Source organism: Limanda limanda, chromosome 2, assembly GCF_963576545.1.
Source record: "Limanda limanda chromosome 2, fLimLim1.1, whole genome shotgun sequence".
Lineage (NCBI taxonomy): Eukaryota > Metazoa > Chordata > Actinopteri > Pleuronectiformes > Pleuronectidae > Limanda > Limanda limanda.
This window is the reverse complement of record NC_083637.1, coordinates 5,410,746-5,435,570: the sequence shown is the minus strand read 5'-3', so window position 1 is coordinate 5,435,570 and position 24,825 is coordinate 5,410,746.

Genomic DNA, 24,825 nt, shown 5'->3' with positions numbered 1-24,825 from the left:
CAAGTCCCAGCTTGGACATAACCTTTCTCTGTGGATTTACATGTTGATGGCTTCATTATTTATACAAATGTATGTTTGTCAATTTTATTTAGCTTATTCTATTTTGTTTTGCTAAAATGTTACTGTTGCTTAAATGTATTTTATTTAACTTTCTTTTATTGTTGTCTTTTTCTATTACAGACTAAATCCAACTCATTTTTATTTCATTTTTATATCATTCTTTGTTTTGCCAGTGACCTGAAAAGATTTTTCCATTTAACCCCGACCACGTTGACACGTCGCTAACGATACATCACATTTAACACCAACTTAAAATCAAATTAGAGCAGAAGGAACACGGCGATGTTGAGTATGTGAATCGAAACAGATGTGTTGTGATGTGTTGCTGTTATTTTTTTTACTACTGTATTATCCCGCCTATAGTGTATTCATATTTATATATATTTTTCTTGCTCATAGTGTATTTATCGTTCTTATATCATACAACACCTGTTAATACTGTAATATTCCACATATATTTCTTACTGTACAGATCTTATTTATTTACATATTCTATACTTTAAATATGCACATACTCTGCACTTTTACTGCCTTTTTTTGCACTTCTGGTTAGATGCTAAACTGCATTTCGTTGTATAAGTACTTGTACTGTACAATGACAATAAAGTTGAATCTAATCTAATCTAACGTGAGATTTGAACCAATGGCGCAGGCGGTGCAGGATTGGATTCCTCACAGCAACAAGGTTCCTGGTTCAAGTCCAAGCTTGGATACGACCTTTCTCTGTGGAGTTCACATGTCCCGCCCCCTCGTGTCTGTCCAGCTATTCTTTATTGAAAACCCACCTGTTCAGTCTGAATTTGATGTCTTTATTATTTATATAAATTTCTGTTTTTGTCAATTTTATTTAGCTTCTTCTATTTCGTTTTACTAAAATGTTACTGTTGCTTACATATATTTTATTAAACTTTCTTTTATTGTTGTCTTTTTCTATTACAGATCACGTTTGTTTTGCTCTTTGCTTCAGGCGCTGCCTTTAGTCGTGTAGGATGCAGGGAAACCTCAAAATATAAATTTTTGAAATATGTATAATGTCATTTATCATATGACATCATATAATGGGAATCATTTTCTGATAAATAATATTTTTAGATCTTGGAAAATGTATGTTTTTGTCAATTTTATTTAGCTTCTTTTATTTTGTTTACAAAAATGTTACTGTTGCTTACATATATTTGATTTAACTTTCTTTTATCGTTATCTTTTTCTATTGCAGATCACGCTTGTTTTGCTATATCCACCGGAGGCAAAGCCCCCAGGAAGCAGCTGGAGACCAGGGCTGCTTGTGAGAGTTCCGCTGTCATGGCTCTGCAGGAGAACAGCGAGGAGTAAAAACGGCAGTTAATCGCTTTTTTCAAGCATAAACTTCCTTGTTGCTCCAACATTAACTGCAACAGCGTCCCAACATGTGTCCTTTTTGTCTCATATTTGCTGAGGACCGTAGCGCCCCCCCCCCGCATCGGGGCCAGCTGATAAATATTAAACTTTTTATGAATCCCGTAGGAGGACGGCAAAAACATCTTTTCGATCTACAAATGCCTTGATCGCGTTCCTCTTTCAAAATGAATGCGCTGTCGATGTCTCTGGAACAGACTCGATGGCATCGACACATCTCAGCTCTCCAGCGGCAGGCAGCGCTCTTTGGTGAAGTGGTTGGTGACGTTACTGTTGATCATCTGTCCATCATCGTATAAACCCCGCCCTGACAATTTGATTGGTCCGATCAGCTTCTGATCGGGCATAGTTTCTCCCCAACGGAGCAATGCCAGACCGTACTTCCCGAACTCAAATGTTGTGGGCGGGGCTAAGTTCGTCTGGCACCCAGGCTATTCACAACCTGCTCTGGTGAGTGCACTGGTTTTTCCATTAACACTGGTTCCAGTTTAGGCCTCATTGCGTCGTGGTCATCAGCAGGATGACATTCAAGTGTCGGTCTTTGCAGACGCTGCTCCGGTGGAAAGGGGAGAAAGCTTGAGAGATGAAAGCCAGCGCCTAGCAACCCGTTGACCAGCACGTCTCCTCACTCAGCGCCACTCTGCCCAGTGCTCCCAGTAATGATCCCTGATCCGGAGGAATAACAGCGGAGGAGGAAAACTTATCCAGGTCTTTACGTTAATGGCAACAAGTGCACGGCGCACATTACAAAGCTATTAGAGTTTTAATTACTTATTCATTTGAATTGATATAGATATGGTGTTATCATGTTCCTCAGAGGTTATTACAGTTCGTCAGATTAATTCCATCATCTCCCGCTGGTGGGATATTAATTCCCAGAGGACGGAAGGTCATGGAACGTTTCATTCAAGGTGATTATGTGTCTGAATTAACTCCGTGTCTCTTCCTGATTAATAGTTGGTGTCAGCACGAGAACATGGCTGAACAGGGAGTGTATTACAATTGCAGTTTGCGTTTTCCCTTGTGTGTGTGTGTGTGTGTGTGTGTGTGTGTGTGTGTGTGTGTGTGTGTGTGTGTGTGAGCCCGTCTGAGGAGGTGTTGACTTGTTTGTTTCTGATGTAGATGAGTAGGTGTTACATTAAATACATTCCCTGCTTCACTCACTTTGTGTCTCAGCTCCACTCAGACATATCACTACATATTACATCCCGTGTGTGTGTGTGTGCGTGTGTGTGTGTGTGAGTGTGTAATGGAAATCAGGAAGGGGAAAGTCTCTCGCAGGTATCTCGGTTTTCATCTGAAAGACAAAAATATAGGAGCAAGATTAATGTGCATAAAAAAGACACATTCAGCAAATGTGTCTCTGATCCTGTTCACATTAATCCTGGTTACGACACGATGACAAACACAGAAAAATACAACACAACACATTTTAAAGTGAATGTGTATCTTCTAGCTGTTGAGTAAATCATGTATCTGTTCTTTGATTGTTTAAATTCACATTTATTATCAAATTTATGCAAATATCTACATTTATAGATCATCAAACGCCACTTAGTGTTTCAAACAATGCTGTGGGGCTAACGCTTATGTAGAGTCAATATGTATATTTTAAAAAGTACACTCTCTTTCAGATTGTGTATCTGGAAAGCTGCAAACATTTTTGCTAGACCCCAATACCCCCATTAGGCCGACACTCAGAGACCTGTCCACACCTCTGAGTGTGCAGGTACACACCTGGTTTTACTTGTGTGTATCTGCGGTTCTCGCACACACAACACAAGTCAACACAACCTGCTCATATTTGCCCGTTCTCCTCTACTCCTGACTGCATTGTACATGATGTGGGAAGAAGAAGTGACCTCTAAATAGATATTTTGATTTCGGTGAAGACTTAGAGGTGAAGTTGAACTTTGACTCCTTCATGAAAAACTCCAAGTGCAACTTTTATCTCACTGCAAATATCTCAGCGGGTTTCTCATGCAGAATGTGCTATTTGTGCTCATTAGTCAATTCACTGTAAATTACAACATGGCTGACAAGGTACAAGAAGACTTTCGAACCTTGAAACACTCATCACGCGCTCGTCGACAAACCTCTTGATTTATGTTCAAATTTGCAGCCGACTGGTTTATGGACTTCTTCGAAAGCCGGTTCAAGGCTCGATTGTAAGGTAGAAATTAAAAAGCCCCTCACTCCGCCGGGGGGGGGGCCAAGGTGACCTTCCATCACTCCTGCAGACCGGTGCAGACTCTATACTCCGCGATGTTGAAAACCAGTAGTCACGGCCAAAACAGGATTATAATTGGGCTCTAAATCGTGTGATGTGTTCCGAGCTTCAAACAGAAAAAAAATCTGTGTGCTTGAGCAAATCTTGCAAAGCCGCTCTTCTTCTCTCTCTCTCTCTCTCTCTCTCTCTCTCTCTCTCTCTCTCTCTCTCTCTCTCTTTCTCGAGCTGCTCGCGGCTGAGAAGCAGCAACGGATAAACATCGTCTCGCAGACATGAACAGAAAAGAGCCAATGAAACAGATGCTTGTGTTTGTTTGTCTGTTCGCTGGTTTAACAGGAAATCTGCCAAAACCCCGTCGACAGATTTCAGGACATCTGACGATACACAGAAGAATCTGAATCTGCTCGTCTCTTTAGATGCTCACCTGTGGATGTGGATGAGGAACGCGGGAGGCAAAGCACCAGGACACGCCTTTCTTTTCACTGGATTTAGTCTATTTGTTTCATTCTAGCTGGAGTCTGGTCCCTGGGCCGCAGAATATAAAAGAGAATAAAGTGCAATACGACAATTAACAGCAAACAACAAACAGAATCCACAAACAGAACATCGCATGTAAAACATCATTAAAATATACATGACACCGTCTCTATGTTAGAACTCCAGTGGATCAGCAGATTCGTCTTGAAAGATTTACAGTATAAATAAGTGTTTTATGTATTTATTGTTTTTATGTTCTATACACGTCCACTGATTGTGTGTTTGTTCTTCTGGCTGCACGACAAACTTCCCCTCGGGGACAATAAAGACACTTTGACCTGAACGTCCATACTAACGGGAGCCTGTGGTAGCAGCTCCTGGTATTACTGTCGGTTTCTTGTGTTTTTATAACGTTTGCTGTTTGTTGTTTTTACATTTATTTATGTTATAATTTATATTTATGTTATAATTATTATTATTATATAACTATTATTATTATATATACTGTTGCTGCCATTATTACTATATACTGCTATTATATTGGTATAATTACTATCATATATAAATATATATAATGTTATATTATATACTATATATACTGTACTATTTTTATATACTGTCTAACAATAACATTACCATCATATCATCAGTAGTATTACCATCATCTTGCCACTGCACCTTATCTACCTATTTATCTTGTGTTTCTGTTTTTTTATTCTTTCTACCTCAATATTTTTTATTTTATTCTATTGTATTGTATTTTATTGTATTCAAAGATACCGGCTGCTATGACGACTTAATTTTTTTTAAATTTCCCTTCGGGGATGAATAAAGTAATCTATCTATCTATCTATCTATCTATCTATCTATCTATCTATCTATCTATCTATCTATCTATCTATCTATCTATCTATCTATCTATCTATCTATCTATCTATCTATCTATCTATCTATCTATCTATCTATCTATCTATCTATCTATCTATCTATCTATCTATCTATCTATCTATCTATCTATCTATCTATCTATCTATCTATCTATCTATCTATCTATCTATCTATCTATCTATCTATCTATTTATCTATCTATCTATCTATCTATCTATCTATCTATCTATACATGTCGTTCAAACATAACACGGTCGGAGGTGAAGACTATCAATCAATCAATCAAATTGTATTTGTAAAGCCCATGTTCACAAATCACAATTTGTCTCATAGGGCTTTAACATGGTGAGACATCCTCTGTCCTTAACCCTCAACAAGAGTCAGGAAAACTACTAAAAACCTTTTAGTAAAATACGTAGAAACCTCAGAGAGACACATGTGAGGATCCGTCTCCCAGGACGGACAGAAGTGCAATAGATGTCAAGTGTAGGAAAAAAACATCAAGATAAAGGTTTTAGCAGCATTGATGAGGGTAAACATATTGAAGGATAACTTCAATATGTGTCAAGCAGTCCTGCTGCAATCATAGTCTCTGGTCAGCAGCCAGCAAGATCACGATCCACCATCAAGATCAGAATACAATCCATCCTGTGAGCCACTTCTTCTTCTTCTCCTCTTGATCCACACGGTCGCAGCCTCCTGCAACGCTTCAGAAACTCCCAACTATCCCAGTGTGCAACATGTTTACTGTTCCAGGTCACATGCACGACAAATCTGAGAGCACGGCTCATTACCTCTTCACATCCACTTCTGAACATGCTGTGTTTCTGAGGAGAGCAATTTTGAAGTACGCTCTCGAAGTAAGCTGCAAACAGGATGAAGATAATCAGCCTCTGCGTTGGACGCTGGCTGGAAACGCAGCAGAGGGAACATCTCGATGCAAAAAATAGCATCTGTGTGTCCGCTAAACCCGAGACGCACAAAACAACCTTGTGTCCAACCTGAGCAGGAAGGACACACAAGTGCACCAGGAGAGGTAATTAGAGGATGTGCGAGAGCTCTTAGCGCCGATTCGTGGTTCTGTGTTAAAGCTACATCACACGTCGCATTCAAGGTTGTGCGTAGGTGTGTGTGTGTATGTGTGTGTGTGTGTGTGTGTCGCTCTGCAATTACACCGCTAAAACCTTCTCTGTCACTTTTGTTCTTCTTTCTTTCAGTTTGCAAAATACAAAGTTGTGTCTCAAAGGTTATGCTCGTGTTAGAAGAGGCTGAGGAAGAGTAACTTTTCTCCTCCTCCGGAGCTGAACCCGGACGATGAGCAGAGCTTCAGTGTCTTTAGTGAACGAGTGGAGGAATTAGCTGGAATCTGCGGTGACGTTGAAACAAACAGAGAGAAAAGCTCTGTTCAAACAGACGGACGTTGGAAATGAAATCTGGATTTGCTGAAGCAAGTCGGCCTCTTATTGTATTAACACAGAGCAGAGACAAACGCTTTCGCAACTATAGAAAATGAAATGGAAATACATAAACATACAAAGATATATAAATCCAAAACGACTGCATATTTCTATTTAAAGACTAGATCTGAATCAGGTGTCATATCACAGATAAAATCTCAAGAGTCAGGAGATGATTAATGAAAGAACTTCTCAAATTCTGATTCTCGTTTCCGTGACCTTTTCATAAACTTTCATTAAGTCTCCTGACAGAATTTGAGATAATTCAACCTCATCAGGCCTCCAGCTGATTTTTCATATGAACCAATTTGCAAGATTAGGAGTGAAACACTTCAAACCTGTGATGAGGTGGCATGATTTCATTTTAATGGCACCCAGCACCTGGTTGAAGTCAGGAAGAGATCTGCTTTATTACAGTAACAGAATGTTTACATTTAATAGAAACCAGGATCTTTACCTGAACTTTAACACCGAGGGTTTCCGAGATTCTGTTGCAAAACCTGAATCTGGATGTAAATCATGATCCAGTCACCGATTACGTCTATTCTCACAATGTCATCATAAAAGAGTAATTAGTTTTATGTAAATACAGTTTATAGGAGACAAGGTGGGTTTTATATTGTTGAACAAAGACACAAATCTGTAAATATATGTTGCAAACACAACGTTCACTGGGTTCAATATGTTTATTTGAGTGTTATTGGTAGAATATGATTTACAACAACCACGTCACATGTTCTGTTTGACGCTCTGTTGGGATTCACAAGCGACTGACGCAAAGCTAATCGTCCTGTGGTGAGAAAATGGTTACAGATCCATTTATCCCCAAAAATAGACGAGTGGCCACTTTGAATGAAACAGCTCCGTCGTTATAAACTCAGTGTGATTTATTCCTCGGGGCAGCTTTTTTACTTTTCTCCAAACGGCTTCAGCAGCAGCAGCGTCGGGTCACGTCACCGAGCGACTCAGAGTTACCTTCAGGATATTATGTCTCACACACACTTAGGGCAGAACGCTGGGATGTGACCCCTGGGGTTAACTCGCCGTTTTCCAGGTGTTCCTACAAAACTTAAACAGCTCTGACATGTGGGAGACTGAAAAACGGCTGATTTCCCCCCCCTTCCTTGAGCTGAGGGGTTTCTTCACGATGTGTGTGTGTGTCTGTGTGTGTGTGTGTAGGAGCATATTTAGCCAAGCCTGCAGAGACTAATTGTTTTATGGAAATGCACGCGACCTTGTTTGCGGAGCAATGTCAGCCATTAACACACAACTGCTACTCCAGCCACGTTCCCATTTACACCTCCCTCCAATCTTTTAAAAAAATAAAGAAGAGGAAATTCTCTCCCGCCTCCTAGTTTTTTATATTTAAGTTAATCAACACCACCTGGACATGTGTGAAAATGTATTTGCCCTCGATATTATTAAATCCAACCGAACGGCGCTGATAATTGGGTTCAGCTGCAGTAACAGGCAGACGGGTCTGGACAGCAGCTTCCATCCACTCTTCATTAAACCTGTTTCTGCAATGAGGAGAAGAAATAAGCATCGAAGAAACCACACAATGAGAGAAAATTCAAGAGAGACGAGCAAGAAGGTCAAAGAAACACGTGGATCCAGGAAGAGTTATAAATCTCTTTCTGTGGCCGTGGACTTTCTATGAGGGACTCAGTACTGTAACCATGGCGATGAAGGTCCTCTGACCTGAAGGACGTACTTATACCCAAACAATGTACTTTTCTCAAACCTGATCCTGTAGGTTTATTATAACCAAACCAACATGTGACTGTGGCATGTGCTGACCCTGACCTGAGGTTTGAGGAGAAGCTTTTCTGGGTCGTATCAGAAGGTGGAGACAAAATATCTGCCCGTTCAGGTGTGTGTGTGTGTGTGTGTGTGTGTGTGTGTGTGTGTGTGTGTGTGTGTGTGTGTGTGTGTGTGTGTGTGTGTGAGTGTGTGCGTGAGGTGATGCGTTCAAGACCTGGACGACCTGCAGTAAAAACCCAAACTCTGCTCTGGACAAAATCTTTCACATTGAGATTCTCTCTGTGTGAGAATAATCGGATGAGTGAGTTCCCGACTGGAACATTATCACCACTTCCTGTTTGGTACTCGAGTTTTCAAGTAGCTGACATTATCTCTTAATAGATTTTATTCTGAACTTCAGTTTTGTCTCTTGTAAACTGTGTGAGCGTCTCTCTCAAGCACCGAACACGAGAGTTTCGAGTCAATACGGATGATTTTATAATAAGCGTGCACGTTAAAAATTTGTATATGTCTTTAGAATCATTTAGAATTATTTTCTTGATGAATGAAATTCTGATTAAAAACTGTACTTTGTGTTTAATCAGGTGACAAGTTTTTTAATTAAAATTACACCTCTCAGTTTGAGATTCATACAAAAGCAAAAGGTGCTAATTCTTGTCGGATTTGGCTCTTTTCTAGGAATGCACACAAAACACAAACTTTTATGCTCCTATTATTTCTGTGCAAACATCCAAACATCAACCTGCCTCAGCCTAAAACCACTAACACTCTGGTATGTGTGTTAAACTTCCTCTTCTCTGAACTCAAGGCTGCAGCGAACCAAGGAGGACGACTTTCAGTTCCTCTGAAGCTCCATCATCCTACAAGATCTCTCTGGGTCTTAATTGTACGTGTGCATGTACGTGCACGCTCCTCCTTCCTGTTTGGAGAGCAATCTAACGTTATCCACAAGCTGCAACCTTCTGTCCAATTAGATCCCCCCCGTCTTACTGTGCATCATTCCAGCTGCTGTTGTCTCTTCTCTGCTTTGCATTTAAATTACTAAAAAAACCTTTCCATCATGTTTGTCAGTACTCAAACTATGGACACACACACACACACACACACACACAGACACACACACACACAAACACAAACACTCACATTGAGCATAAGCTGAAAACAAAACCCACACGGTACTTATTGTGTGTGATATCGCAGCAGAGACTATGATTCCTAACAAATCTCTCAGTTCACGACTGTCGCCAACCTCTGATCCGTTGAGTGTGTTTGGGACATTACAGAGAATCAAACAGACAATGACTCTTTTTACTGTCTTTGTCTCAGAGGACGACTTCACAGGGAAACTAACAATTGTGACAACAAGGAGGCTAATTCTGTGTGAGAGAAGGTGACGGTGTTTATTGGGATCACAAGTGTTCTCATCAGGGAAATAGCTGCTTCTCAGAGAAGAGCGACAAGCAAGAGTCAGATTATTCTCCTGGTCTGGACTGAAACAATCTTTTATAAAAATGTCTAATAACGACCGGTTGCTGTGTTCTATACTTTGTTGACCTGTACAGGAACGCTGGAAAATACATATAATTAAATCATCTTCAATGTGTTGCAGCAGCGTCGTGATTTTTGTGTTCATTTGAATGTCCAACAGCATTTTAAACCACTTTCAGAACATTTTATATAACAACAGACTGCAAAACCTATAAAAACAGGTCACTGAATCCCTTTTAGTTTGCACCTAAAATGCATCAGATTGTCTACACAAAAATACACAAATATTTTATGTTAAATATTATTTATATATACTCCAAAATATAATTAGAGAAAATTAAATGAAAGGTCAACTTTCTTTTGCCTTGTAGTTACAGCCCCTTGCCTGTGGGGGCGCTGCAGCCCCTTCAGCCTCCAACATCGTGTTTACTTTTTCCAAAATGTTTCCAACAACGTTTTCCTTCCAGTGTCGATTTTAATCGAAGACAACAACTCCCATGATTCAACACTGCGTCACGACGTCATCAAACTAGGTCTTTTGTTAACGTGTTGATTTAGCGACCCCTAGTGGCCGAGGTTACATATCGTACCTTTAAACGCTTTTGTGGATTTTTCCCTTTAGACTTAATTTAGAAATAAGTCGATTTATATTTTCAGTTGTACAAACTTTTGAAAGACTAATTATCGCTGAACAAAACTATTTATTGGACTCATTTTAAATTAATACATTTTCTTTTACCCTTGTTTTTCAGCTTCTGTTTTACTTTTAAATTATTTATCTTGTGTGTCTTTGCTTGATTTACTTCTTGGTCCTACTTCCTAACTTCCTGATTTACTTGTCCGGTTTTTCCCGCTCCTGTGATTTCCGGCCCCGTCCAGATTGTGTGTCACCTCTGCACATTGTCCTCTTACCCCTCTGGTGTATTTAGTATTTATTTTGTGTTTAACCCTGAGGTGGTTTTATTGTTTGCATTGCGTTACAGTTCCCCTGCTTCTCTGCCTCCAACAAAGACTCTAAGTTAGTTTTATTTTAATTAAACTCGCTGTTGTTTCCACCGAGCGAGTCTCAAGTGTTGATCCTGTGGGTTTTTTAATAAGCAATGTAGTGTGGCAGTACATTTATGAATGTAATGCATGTTTAAGTTTAAGTTAAATTTCTCCTCAGACTGAATTTACTCTTTGTAAATCGAACTCTTCCACTTTCAGCTCGAGTTGTGACACCGCGATGGAAACTGTGGTTTTTCTTTGGATCAGCGGCAGCGAGTAATTCCAGCAGTTGATGTTTGTATCGGAGTTGTGAAGGTTAAGGCTCAATGAGATTTACTGAGTGTTGCTCTAAGGTCATCAACAGTCAGTCAATCAGCGAAGGCAAACAAAGAGGCAAAAACAAAAAAACAGAAATAATGAGAAGGGAGAAGAGAGGATTGAACTCTGCAGCTACAACAGACAACTTGGCAGAGGAAGAAGGAATAATCCTGCATTCATGACACATCGTTTAAATCACGAGCAGTGTAGTTATGATGTCTCCGACTTGGCAAAAACAATCAACAACAAGATTCTACAACATCAAAATGTGTGACTGACGTGGTCTCACTCAGAGATAAGTTCCTGAAAATGTCTGAAGCCGGTGACGGTGCAATAGCAGCGTTGATCCACTGGGCAAAACATAATTTGAGAGGCCAAATTGTGGGATGCCTACGTTTTTGTCCGCCCATTGTTTTGCATCGGCCTGTTCCCACGTCACGTGATTCTTTAATTCCGAAAACATCGCCAACATTCCTTTTATTTTCAGATTAAAATTTCATTTTATAAACATAGTTTATGGACATTTATATACATTTTGACAACATTTCTAGGGAGAGAAGTGCTCTTTACTTTCACAATCTTCAGCCAGTTCACGCTCATGCTCGTTATTTTATTAGTCATCACGAATATCTTTTCAGATCTCGCCAGAAAATTGTAGTAAAGTTTTTACCGTTGCTATGATAGTTGCTATGGACGCTGCCATCCCCTAAACCATGTTGTGATGTTTTGTGTGAATCATCGTCCATGTTTTGTGTGTAGCCCCCACATTGAATATGTGTATTTACCAGTTGAGGTGGTGTTCATCACCTCGATGTTACTTTTCAAGGCTAAATTTGACTTCAACCATTTCATGACTCACTCTTCTTCTGTTCTGTTTATTTATCTTTTTATGTCCCATTAATATTTGCCTGCCGTTCTACACAAGCTGCTTTTAAAAAACTTTTTCTTTTCTATGATTAATACCAGTTTAATGTGTCTTTCACACAAATCAAAAAGCTGCTTATCTCATAAAAACACATGAACACACACACAGGTGCGTTTGTGTAAAAGCAGAGTTGTTCACTTGTAAAAAGAAAGAAGCTCTAATCCGAAGCGCTTCTTCACCGGAGAAAAGAAAAACACACACAGAGACGTGCACAAATATCCCGCTTCAATAATTAAGTGGCTAATCGCAGAAAATAGAAAAGAATAATCTCTCTGCTATTTACTGTTGACACAGTTGTGAACATGAAAGCCCGGGCTGACACATGCAGAGAGAGAGAGAGAGAGAGAGAGAGAGAGAGAGAGAGAGAGAGAGAGAGAGAGAGAGAGAGAGAGAGAGAGAGAGAATGATGTTTTCTTGTTTTGCTTCTCGCACTCTCTCATTTTCATTTTTATTCTGACTCATCAAGAATTCTGTCAGAAGTCGTCTTTGAAGGCTGTGGCTCAGCACCGTGCTCTCTTGTCCTGGTTTTGTTGATATTTTTCTTTCTAAATGTTAATTTGATGCTTATGTGCGTGTGTGTCTATGTGTGTGTGTGTGTGTGTGTATGTGTGTGTGTGTGTGTGGAGTCCTCAGGGTGGTGTTTGCAAATAAAGCCTGAAGCTGCCTGACAACAGTCGTCGAGATGCTCCGGTACTAATTAACTAATTAAAACACAGATAGAGGGAAAGCAGAGTGTGGTGAGTGGACAGACAGACAGACAGACAGACAGACAGACAGACAGACAGACAGACAGACAGACAGACAGACAGACAGACAGACAGACAGACAGACAGACAGACAGACAGACAGACAGACAGACAGACAGACAGACAGACAGACAGACAGACAGACAGACAGACAGACAGACAGACAGACAGACAGACAGACAGACAGACAGACAGACAGACAGACAGACAGACAGACAGACAGACAGACAGACAGACAGACAGACAGACAGACAGACAGACAGACAGACAGACAGACAGACAGACAGACAGACAGACAGACAGACAGACAGACAGACAGACAGACAGACAGACAGACAGACAGACAGACAGACAGACAGACAGACAGACAGACAGACAGACAGACAGACAGACAGACAGACAGACAGACAGACAGACAGACAGACAGACAGACAGACAGACAGACAGACAGACAGACAGACAGACAGACAGACAGACAGACAGACAGACAGACAGACAGACAGACAGACAGACAGACAGACAGACAGACAGACAGACAGACAGACAGACAGACAGACAGACAGACAGACAGACAGACAGACAGACAGACAGACAGACAGACAGACAGACAGACAGACAGACAGACAGACAGACAGACAGACAGACAGACAGACAGACAGACAGACAGACAGACAGACAGACAGACAGACAGACAGACAGACAGACAGACAGACAGACAGACAGACAGACAGACAGACAGACAGACAGACAGACAGACAGACAGACAGACAGACAGACAGACAGACAGACAGACAGACAGACAGACAGACAGACAGACAGACAGACAGACAGACAGACAGACAGACAGACAGACAGACAGACAGACAGACAGACAGACAGACAGACAGACAGACAGACAGACAGACAGACAGACAGACAGACAGACAGACAGACAGACAGACAGACAGACAGACAGACAGACAGACAGACAGACAGACAGACAGACAGACAGACAGACAGACAGACGTTTTGCAGAGTGTAAAAGTTTCTCTTGTCGGCTCTTTCAAAGTAAACTGGTGCAAACACAATTCCAGCGTTATAACATGTGCCAGATAAATTGACTTAATACTTGTTATTATTTCCAACATGTAGATGGGGATCAGACCAGTGGATTAATAAGCAGCTTGGAGAGGCACGGCAGGAGTTTTGACTTCACCTGGTTAAAAAAGTTGTTTTGCAAAGAAGCCGTTTGATGAGACACAGTTTTCTGATGTCAGATAACAAGATGCCTGCGTGAGACTATTTCTGTAACACTTCAAAACCCCCCCACGATCAAACATCAGCCTGTGGTTGGGCGGCTGTGCATGGGGGAGAGACACATTCTACTTAACACTCCCACTCTCTCTCTCTCTCTCTCTCTTTTAATTTTCATGAAAACAACTGTTTTGAGCGCGACCTCATAATTTTCCTTGTGCATCAGTGTCTTTGAAGCTGTTATGAACCGTCTCCTCCAAACCGGGACCCCCAGTGACCTGTGGGTTCTTGCACACGTGATCTCCTTCATGCTCGGCTCACAGCTCGGTTCTGGATCAAGGTCACTTGTTTCAGCTCTTTTCACACCTGCAGATTTAAGGCTTTAACACCATGCAGGCTGTGAAGGTTCCATTTCAGAGCGACTGTTAACTATTGCTGACTTCAACGGGTTCAATATGAAGACACCGGCGTCATTAGAAGAAACCAAAGGCCACTAATCTCACCTCTGACACTATAAGACTCATAGGTAAGCAACAGTCCTGACAGTTACTCGTTCATTAACTCACATAAATCCCAATCAGTGTTGAATATAGAATGTGATGATAATCACGAATAATTCAAATCTGTATTTCTGGGGGTGAAAATGGGGACAGTTTGGTGGTGAACTTCAGAAACTGGGACATTTTTAGTGTTTTGTTGATGTTTGGTCGGGACTCGGCTTCACACGGGGACGATCCAGGACAAGCTGGGACATCTGGTCACCGCGCGGTCACACATTCAACAAACACAACTTCATAACTTCTAACTTTTCCTCGACTCCCTGCAGCAAACTCGTGCTTCCAGCAGCAGGAGTCCTCCTCCTGATACATTATCAGTCGTTGAATGTGTTTCCTTCTCTGTTTGTTTGCCTCCCCTGACAGAAGCTGATGTAAAATAAAAAACAATCTCTTTCAAAAAGGCCTCTCACGTCCTCACACCTGCTTATTAACATTCACCTTGGGACTTTAAATTGTAATTAAAGTGTAAAGGCTCCGGTGTAAATACGTTTGACATGCGGCTTATACTATATTTTGACATAAAGGGGAGGAGGTTAGCGAATGGATGAATGAATTGTGATTGCAGCGTTTGGCCTTGACCATTATATCCACTCAGAATGAACAATGGACAATCATAATAACAAGTTGTTCTAATAGATTTTCATGAGCACAATAGAACAGTTAGTTCACAGGAAGTGGATAAAGGGCGAACTCTGCTGGGGGTAGATACAAGAAATCATTTGTATAAGAGTCACACTAATACATATACAAGTATATATATATATATATATATATATATATATATAACTAAACAAAATATATCACTGAAACAGAACTTCATTCATTGAAAGAGTAAAACCAGGATAATCTGGTGAGGTTTTGTTATTGATGTCTGATTAATTATTTCATTCATGTAATATTTTATTCAAACAGATCTTTCCTTGTGTGTTTAACAATTCATTTTCACAGGTGACTTGAATACACAAAATATAAATATCACATAAAACCACAACTTAGACGTCAGCAAATACATTTCTGTAAAATTCTTATTGTTGGATTTTTGGATAATATATTTTTGCAGATAAACACATGCTAAAGTCTCAGCAATCATTATATTTCACTGAGTTTTTATAGCCTAATACGACTCATTGAAACCAACTTATTAAAATCCACACGAGTTTGACTAACTACCTAAAGTGAAAGAAACCATCTTTAACAAAAAATGTTTTTGACTTGACTTTGTCACATCTGCTCACATGGAGGAGGCGGGTTTCATGTCCAAAGTGGGAGGCTATAGCTTCCCACTTTGCCATTTCTCACTAACGCATCTGTAACAGTGGTATTTACGGAACTGGGTTTGGAAACATTTGACGTTTCCTCACATTATGATAATTTGTCTCATCAGGAGACGACCTGTAATGTCGCTCGCTAAAGAAAATCCATATTTTTTCACATTTTAATTTCCTCTAATGACAGGCTCCTGTGTTCAAATGTCATCCGACACAAATATATAAAATAAAGTCAGAGCAAACAAGGTCCTAAGTTGCTCTGGAGCTTTCAACCACATCACATGATTCTGGACAGCAGGTGGGAAACATGACGGAGATGCCAAATAAACCAAAATGGAGGTTTTTAAAAAAGCTTTGCTGAAGAACAGGAGATGTGACTTTTATAAAGCAGGATTTTCCAAATTGTTAACTTAATGTTTTTAATGAGTGTTATTTGAAGTCGGTGCGGTCACAACAGGGCCTGTGTGTGTGTGTGTGTGTGTGTGTGTGTGTGTGTCTGGAGGGTTAAGATCATCTGTGAAGATAATCACTTAAGACCAGCCTGAAATTGGGTCGTTTTTTGTGTGATTATCAGGAGGCAAATTGGGTTCAAGATCGACCTGCTGATCCTCCAGTGTGTGACAGGCAATAACCATCAGTGGGAAGAGGCACTTTATTTGCATTTCTACCCAAAATACTTTCAGCCACTTCACCGCTCTGACTCGAAAGTTAGTGCTTAATAGTGTCTGATGGGGATTTAATGTCTTGAATATAAAGCATCGAGCTGAAGTGATTCATCCATTAGTCGAGGCAACGGCTGATAGAAAGATAATCGGCAGCTCTTCTGCTAATATATGAATAGTTTAATTCGTTTTTCAGGCACAAATGTTCTTTTAAAAGTCTTATTTGCAGATTTCAGCCACTGCTGCTTTTTCTCTGTCAAACATCAAAGTAAACAGAATTCTGAATTGTTCTTTTGAGACTCGATGGAAAAAAAACAAGATATGAATGTGTCACCTACAGTTTAGGAAAATAATCAGTTTGTCTGATAAGTAAAAAAAAGGTTTTGTACTTTTTATATTGTCACGTTTTCTCTTAGTGCTCAAAAGTTTGGTAGATTTCATCCCTAACATCTTTGTGTCTTTGCTGTGTGTGTGTGCGTGTGTGTGTGTGTTTGTGTGTGTGTGTGTGTGTGTGTGTAGCCTGGCCGGCGACAGACACCAGTTACAGACATGTAGGTCAGAGACGTGTGTTGTGGTTACTTGCACAGATCCATTGTGTGTGTTCATTCATCCACGAAAGCTGAAGTCTTTACAGAGCAGACAGGAGAAAGAGGTCATATGTGTTTTAATATGTGGCACATACACACACACACACACACACAGACACACACACACACGTCTCTCGACAATGCACACAAAGAATGCCCTCGCAGCGTTATTAAAGACGAGTATTAGTCTGTCACAGAGGAGACGTTTGCAGGGAAAAGCGAAAAACTAATTTGTTCAGCTCAAGAATGAAAATGTCAGATTGCTTAATGAAAACAAATACCGTCACATTTCATCCACACAAATACATACTGCCACAGCAAATACAGTATTTAGAGAGTGCAACCAGCACACACACAGGTGAACGCACACACATGCAGCCGCATTAGAGCACCATTGTTCTCTCCGAGCTCAGATGTGTGAGGACAGCTTTCGGGCAAATTGGGGAGAGTAAATTAACATTTGCAGAGATTATGTTATTTGGAAATATTATTATACACCTTCACTGGTTATATATCAGGTTATACGTCAGGTTATATATCAGGTTAGTGCAGCACAACCTGTGGAGCTGTTCTCTGTGGAGCCGGGAATCTGCAGCGTCAGAGATTTGAAAGTAGATTTCCAGTCAAAAAGCCACCGAATCAAAAACTGATAAGACGTCGCAGATGTTCTCCGGTTCAGCTATTTTCGTTTTTCAAGAACTGTTGATGTACTTTTTGTTTTTTAAAAGGAATTTTAACTGCTGCAAATGGAAAATGCAGCGTTGCAGCTCAAACTCACGATGTGCAACACGAGACACCAGAGCCACAGCAGACACGTAAGATAATAACACCACCAATATTAAATAAAAGGTCACTAAATTCCAGTGCTTAATAAAGACAAGAACCATGCAAATGTGAGGTTTAAATAAGCAATGTGTTTTATTAAAAGCAGAGAGACGGCCGTGAGGGCAAACTCGAGTGAAAGAATGTCTTTCAGAAGGAATCGGTTATCAGCCAGGTCGGATCCCTCCAGGACTGATGGGGTCAGTGGGTCTGAACATATTACTGAATTACAAAAGGAGAAACCTCTTCAGGGATATTTTTTAATTGTATTGAGAGTATTCAGTGTATGTTTCTAACAGTGCAGGTGATTAGACCTGGTGAAGAGGCCAGATATCAGCAGAACTATGGGATATACTCACAGGACCTCAGTGTTTTACCGTTTGTTGCAGATGACGGACTTCAAGAATATATAATAACTACTGACAATCAATTTGGTTATAAGAACAAACTGCAAATTTAAAGTGAAATCAGGAAAAACTTAGACAAACACAAGGCTCAAAGTTTCTTTTGCTTAATTTCAGGTTTTGGCAACTCTGTTCAACAGGTGTGAACTAAAGAGCATTTATTGAATGTATTATTCATTAGACTGTGCTGCTTTCACCTGTAAAATCCAACAAACCCTCAGAGTTAAATGACCAAAATACAGCTAATAGGTTATCGTCTTCATAGTGATCAGTTTTATTTTGATTTTGGTTAATCGGAGGCAACAAAAACTAAAGTTCAGATCACGATCTAAGCAACAACTCACCATCCTTCTTATATCTGTTGGGCAAGGCCCAGTGATCTGACATAGAACAAAGAGTCGTAAAACCTTAGGCCAGGCTCGGGTAACCCCTTACATTTAAAAATCCAGCATGGGCCCTTATCTCCATGTGGCAGCAGGTCACTTCCTGGGTCCCCCTTGTAAGCCCGCCCCTGGGGGCCAAATCCTGACAACTCAATTGGCTGGAGGGCCACACTGACCCCTGACCCCTCCTCCCAGGGGGGAGTCACCTAGGTACATGACTTAAAAAGGCTGAGCTCACAGAAACCTCTCTCTCTTCACCCAGATGCCCCAGCAACAACAGAACCCCTCGGGGTTCTACTAGTTAACTCTGTATTTTTAAGAGACTCTCTTTGTCCTCCTCTTTTCCACGCTGCTCAAGTTGTTTTCTGACCTCAAGAGGTCTAACCACACGACTCAGTAACTAAGGAGGCGATAAGACGTTTGTTTTATTCATTTCATTCATTTATTCTTCTATCTTAGTTGACGTTTTATTTTGGAAAGGACTTTTCCTGTTTTAACTTGGAAAGATCAAACAGGAAATTGCTCGCTGGACGATCTCAGACTGTTTCCTTTTCCACACGGACTTTACTTTTTCTTTTTTCCAACGATCTACAAACGGCTTCAAACCAGCCGTCCCCTGCAGAAGCGCGACGTTCATCCCGCTGAGGAGTAAGAGGCAATCCACTCCGTTCCTGTAAAACAGCACGTTCTCCGCTGTTACAGAAGAAGACGACGTTCATCCCGTCACGGGGCACGAGAAAATCCGCTCCTTGTCCGGTCCAGCGGCTGAGCTCCGGAGCTCCGCTCGTGAGAGAGACCACGTGATTCACTGGCCCCCGACACATTCGCGCCGAGGTGCAGACACATCGCGAGGGTTGTACAGTAAGAGACTTATGTTGTCTGGGCAGATGTTAGTTTTAATACGTAGCATATTGTTTAATATTTGATTTGTTGCGAGACCGCTGAGTCTCATTGTTTAACCGGCTACTACGAGCCATTACTTCCGGTTCATTTCCGGGTTTTGTTTAGTGTTTGAGCGCTGCGAGGAAAGCCTCCAGCCACGCTGTTAACGTCTGTGTTAGTCTGCAGTGAGTTTACCGATCAGAACCTCAGCCCACAACGTCCGCTTTGGGCTGAGTGGTTAAATCACTGTTAATCTATCTCTGGCGTGTTTTTAAGAGCTTCTTTGAACTCTCCTTACATGTCTTCTCTCTCTCTCTCTCTCTCTCTCTCTCTCTCTCTCTCTCTCTCCTTCTAAACCGACCTATACACACTTCTGACCTGTATTTATAATACAGGTCATGTCACATAGTTAAATATATGCTTAAAGAGGCTGAACACATCTGGAAACCATTCGGCCCCCAAAGCCAAGCAGAGATAAGAATTCTCTTTGTCTAAAATTTCCTTTGTGTAATTCATGTGACGACCACCAGTGTGCGCTCCGGCCACATGGTGTCATTAACATAGACTCCATCTTGAATAACGCAAGTTAACCCACCATTTTGAGTCCATTATTGCCACGCTTCCGCTCTCTCTCTCCTCCCATCCTGGCTCTAAATTCATAACGGCTCCGCCATCTTGTTTTGTAGTCAATCCGCCATTTTGAGAGTTTTTAGGCCTTGATTCCACGAATCATGATCGGCCTCCATCTTAGATGTGATGTCACTACGCGTCATCGCCACGCCCCTTCTTTTTCTCTCTCTCTCGCACACACACACACACACACACACACACACACACACACACACACACACACACACACACACACACACACACACACACACACACACACACACACACACACACACACACACACACACACACACACACACACACACACACACACACACACACACACACACACACACACACACACACACATTGATAGACACAGACAGATACACAGACACATAGATGGACCAGAGGTTACCTGCGTGTTCTAAATTGTGATAAGCTGCTGTTGTTATCTTTGAAATATGGGAGTTTGTTAAAATGATAAATCATTAAATAACACTAACTTTATTTCACATACACACCCATAGACACACCCACACAGAGAGACACTTTGACACAGACACACACACACAGAGACAGACATACATAGGTAGACCGCAGGTTTTACATGTATTTGCTGAATTGTGATAAGTGCTGCTGCTGTGTTTATCTTTGAAATATCGGAGCTTGTTAAAATGATAAATCATTGAATAACATTATAACTTTATTTCCCCTTTTTAATAAATACTTTTGTAATTAAAGTATCTGTAGTCTGTGATTATTTGTGCATAAGTGTGTGATTGCAGCTGGATTATGATTGCCTGTGCTCGAACTTAGAAGCCTTCACTGTTTATTAAGTAATCGTTAATATTAAAATATTGACATTATTAATTTGACATTTATCATTATGAGACTGATAATTATAGCTTGACATCGTTGGTCCCTGGAAACCAGGGTGGTGCCCCCCTTTCTCAATTATTAATATAGATAGTATTATTCTTAAATTGATAATTTTATTGTTTTTGACTAATTATTTTCATTATTCTTGGTTGATAACCTTATCATTGTTAATTGATAGCTTGTACCTTCTAATTGATAATTCCTATTTTCTCATTAGTGGTTTTATTGTTATTTGATTACTGATCATCTTCAATTAATAATTTAATTATTTTTGATAAATAATTTTTATTTTTAATAATCATATTTCATGATTATTAATAACTAGCCAACGTCAAGTCTACTCCTATTGCACAACATATCTCACTACTCCGTGTTTCAGCTCTTTACTTTGGCATCTTTTGACTTATAGGTATCAGGGAGTTTGTTTGTCCTTCCCTTTCTTGGTCCGTTGATAACTGTGTGATCCCTAATTTGCTTTATATTGATTGATTCCGACCACAGGAAGACAACCAAGCACTTAGCCGCACGATAATGCAGATCAGAATAAAGATATAAAAACAAAAAAAATGATGCTGCAAAAAGATCCTCAAACTCCCTCATTCAAATACCAGACAAACAACTGAGTTGTAATCCAGGATTAGTGCGATTGAGATCTTTTCCTCGGATGTGTGTGTTAAACGATTAAAGCCAGACTTTTTACAGAGGAGGGAAGATGATCAATTCAACAGGCAGGAACTGCAAAAAACTAAAAGTCTGCTAGTGGAGCAGAGCGAATTGTTAATGTGCTTGTCTCTTGTTCTTTCATGCAAAACCAGTGTTTGCTCCTCCAGTGAGGGAGGCAGGAGGAAGAGGAGGAGGAGGAGGAGGAAGAGGAGGAGCAGACAGAAATTTAATGAAACAGAAGGAAAAGATGACAGAGGACGGTTCTGTGCAGCCACTGATAGAACCTGGATGAATGACAAAGAGTTGTAATTAATAAAGTCAAAGGATAATCAGGCGCCTGCATGCACACGGACTTGGACATGCAGGCTTTGCTCGCTCTGTGTCACGCTGCCGTGCACGCACACACACTAACACACACACACACACACACACAGACACACACACACACACAGACACACACAGTGAGTATATCGCTCTGCACAGCCAGAGAACCAGAGGCTGCTGCTGCGTGATGGAGAAGCCGAGAACAAATATAAAGTGAGGGAGCACCTAATGAAGATTTTAAATGAGAACGATCCTGTGAAAATATGATAACCCCTCTCCCCTCACCCACTGTGCCCCCCACCCCTGCTCTAATGTTGCCACTTCTTCATCCCCCCTCCCCTCCCTCTCTGTGTTTTCTGCACCCCATAAACTCTGCATTATTTTAATTAGGATTTGTACACTCCAACACTTTAATTTTCTCTTACTTATTTCCCCCAGAAATCTCAGTTTTATTAGTTATCAAACCATTCCAGGGCCAAACTCGTAATTACACTCAGTCCCCGGGGGATTGAGTGGACGTGCGTGTGTGTGTGTGTGTGTGTGTGTGTGTGTGTGTGTGTGTGTGTGTGTGTGTGTGTGTGTGTGTGTGTGTGTGTGTGTGTGTGTGTGTGTGTGTGTGTGTGTGTGTGTGTGTGTGTGTGTGTGTGTGTGTGTGTGTGTGTGTGTGTGGACGTGCGTGCGTGTGTGGACGTGCGTGCGTGTGTGGACGTGCGTGCGTGTGTGGACGTGCGTGCGTGTGTGGACGTGCGTGTGTGGACGTGCGTGTGTGTGTGTGGACGTGCGTGTGTGTGTGTGTGTGTGTGTGTGTGTGTGTTTGTGTGTGTGTGACGGGGTTTATCTAAACTTGGGAGGACTCACCAGAAAACCTTACCGCACATAGTCTCAGAAACTCTCTGAGAAAACAGCAGATTGTCAAGATGAAGAGAAGGTGTTTAGGCAAATTTTCCAATGTAAAAAATATAGGATTGTGTTACGGGTAATGAATGTGACGCTTAAGAATATAACACAACCTCTCTCTGTGTGTGTGTCTGTGTGTGTCTGTGTGTTTCTGTGTGTTTGTGTGTGTACAAGGTTTTTCCTCTCTATAAATTCATCGTTTGGTTAAATCTTAGAGCGACGAGTAATGTTATTTACCTGTGGTAATTGGTTTTCCCAAATGGCAGCTTCCCTCGTCACACACACACACACACACACACACACAGACACACAGACACACAGACACACAGACACACAGACACACACACACACACACACACACACACACACACACACACACACACACACACACACACACACACACACACACACACACACACACACACACACACACACACACACACACACACACACATACACGCACAATTGAAGGTTAAGACAATGAAAATGCTATTTCAGATAGTGAAGGCACAAAGTCAACATTCTTTTCTCACACAGACTTTGACGTGTGTGTGTGTGTTTGTCTGTGTGTGATGAGCAGAGCAGTGAATTACTGATGAAGAAAAACAAAGTGAGTGAATGAATCGATCACACAGACTCACAAACACAACCGTTGTGCAAAAAATCATGATCTGTTCTCAAAATTATCTCAACTGAATCTTAACAGATGGAAAGTGTGTGAAAGTGTGTATTTGTGTGTGTCTGTGTGTATATGTGCGTCTGTGTGTGTCTGAGGAGCCAGATGTTCTCTCCAAGGTGAAAATAAACCTGTCATTTGTCCGTCTCACTTTCCGTCTTTCCACCTATTCATCACCTCTCGCTCACCCCCCCGTGATCCACGATATCGTCCCTGTGCGTCTCCTCCACGTTAACTCGTGCTGCTGCAGCATGAAGGTCACAGAAACAACATCTCAGCTTCGTCTGGATGAGCCAAGAAACAAATGTGAGAGGAGGAGGTGGTGAATCCAGTCAAAAAACACTGGATCCCAACCAAGCGTCAGCGGTGAAAAGTCAAACCAACATATAAAAAAGTTATTCTACCGAAAAATACAGTCAAACTATTGCAGAATCTTCATCTCTGTACATTCTCACTGGTTTTTAGACACAAATATAATACGTTTGACTTTCCATTCACACTGAATCTTACAAAACCTCAACAAACGGATCCTTTTCACACGGGACAGTGGTGAAAGCAAAGGATCGAACTAAATCCCTGTGGGACTGGATATTATTTGGCTGCTTCAGGTCTAGAGTCCAGGTTCTGTGTGAGTGTTCGTGGCTCAAGTGGATTTCAACAGGTCCTTTGTCCATTTAAATGAGGAGTCCAATTTCTGCTCTAGTTAAACTGGGACAAAAAGCCGTAAGTTCTATAATGTAGCATTGAAATGTGATTAAAAAAGGTGTAAGTCAGACAAAACAGCAATATAAAAAGAAGCAGGTATATTTTAAACGTCTTCAGTTGAGATGAGACAAGATCTATTGAATCGAAATAACTAAAAACACTCGAGCAGGCAGGTCACGGAGTCATGGAATTATAAGATTGTAATGTTTAAATTCATTATTTTTTGTCTTTGTCCTTCTTCTACTCCATCTGCATCCGTCATTCTATCATTTGTTTGGTGCTAATTGTTAAAAATGCTCTCAAAGATCATGTGTACGAAGGTTTTTCACTATCAATGCAACAATTGCGGCAGAAATGTAAAAGAAACTAAATCAAAATGCAGCGTTTTCACACACAAAGTGATTTTACTGCTTGTTTGGTGCATTTTTTGTCAAATATCTTTCAAAACAACATTGCATCATGTACGTGAGATACTGAGGTTTTTTTCCACATGATATATGAAGATATGTTAAGTTCCTACAAACACAACATGGCTG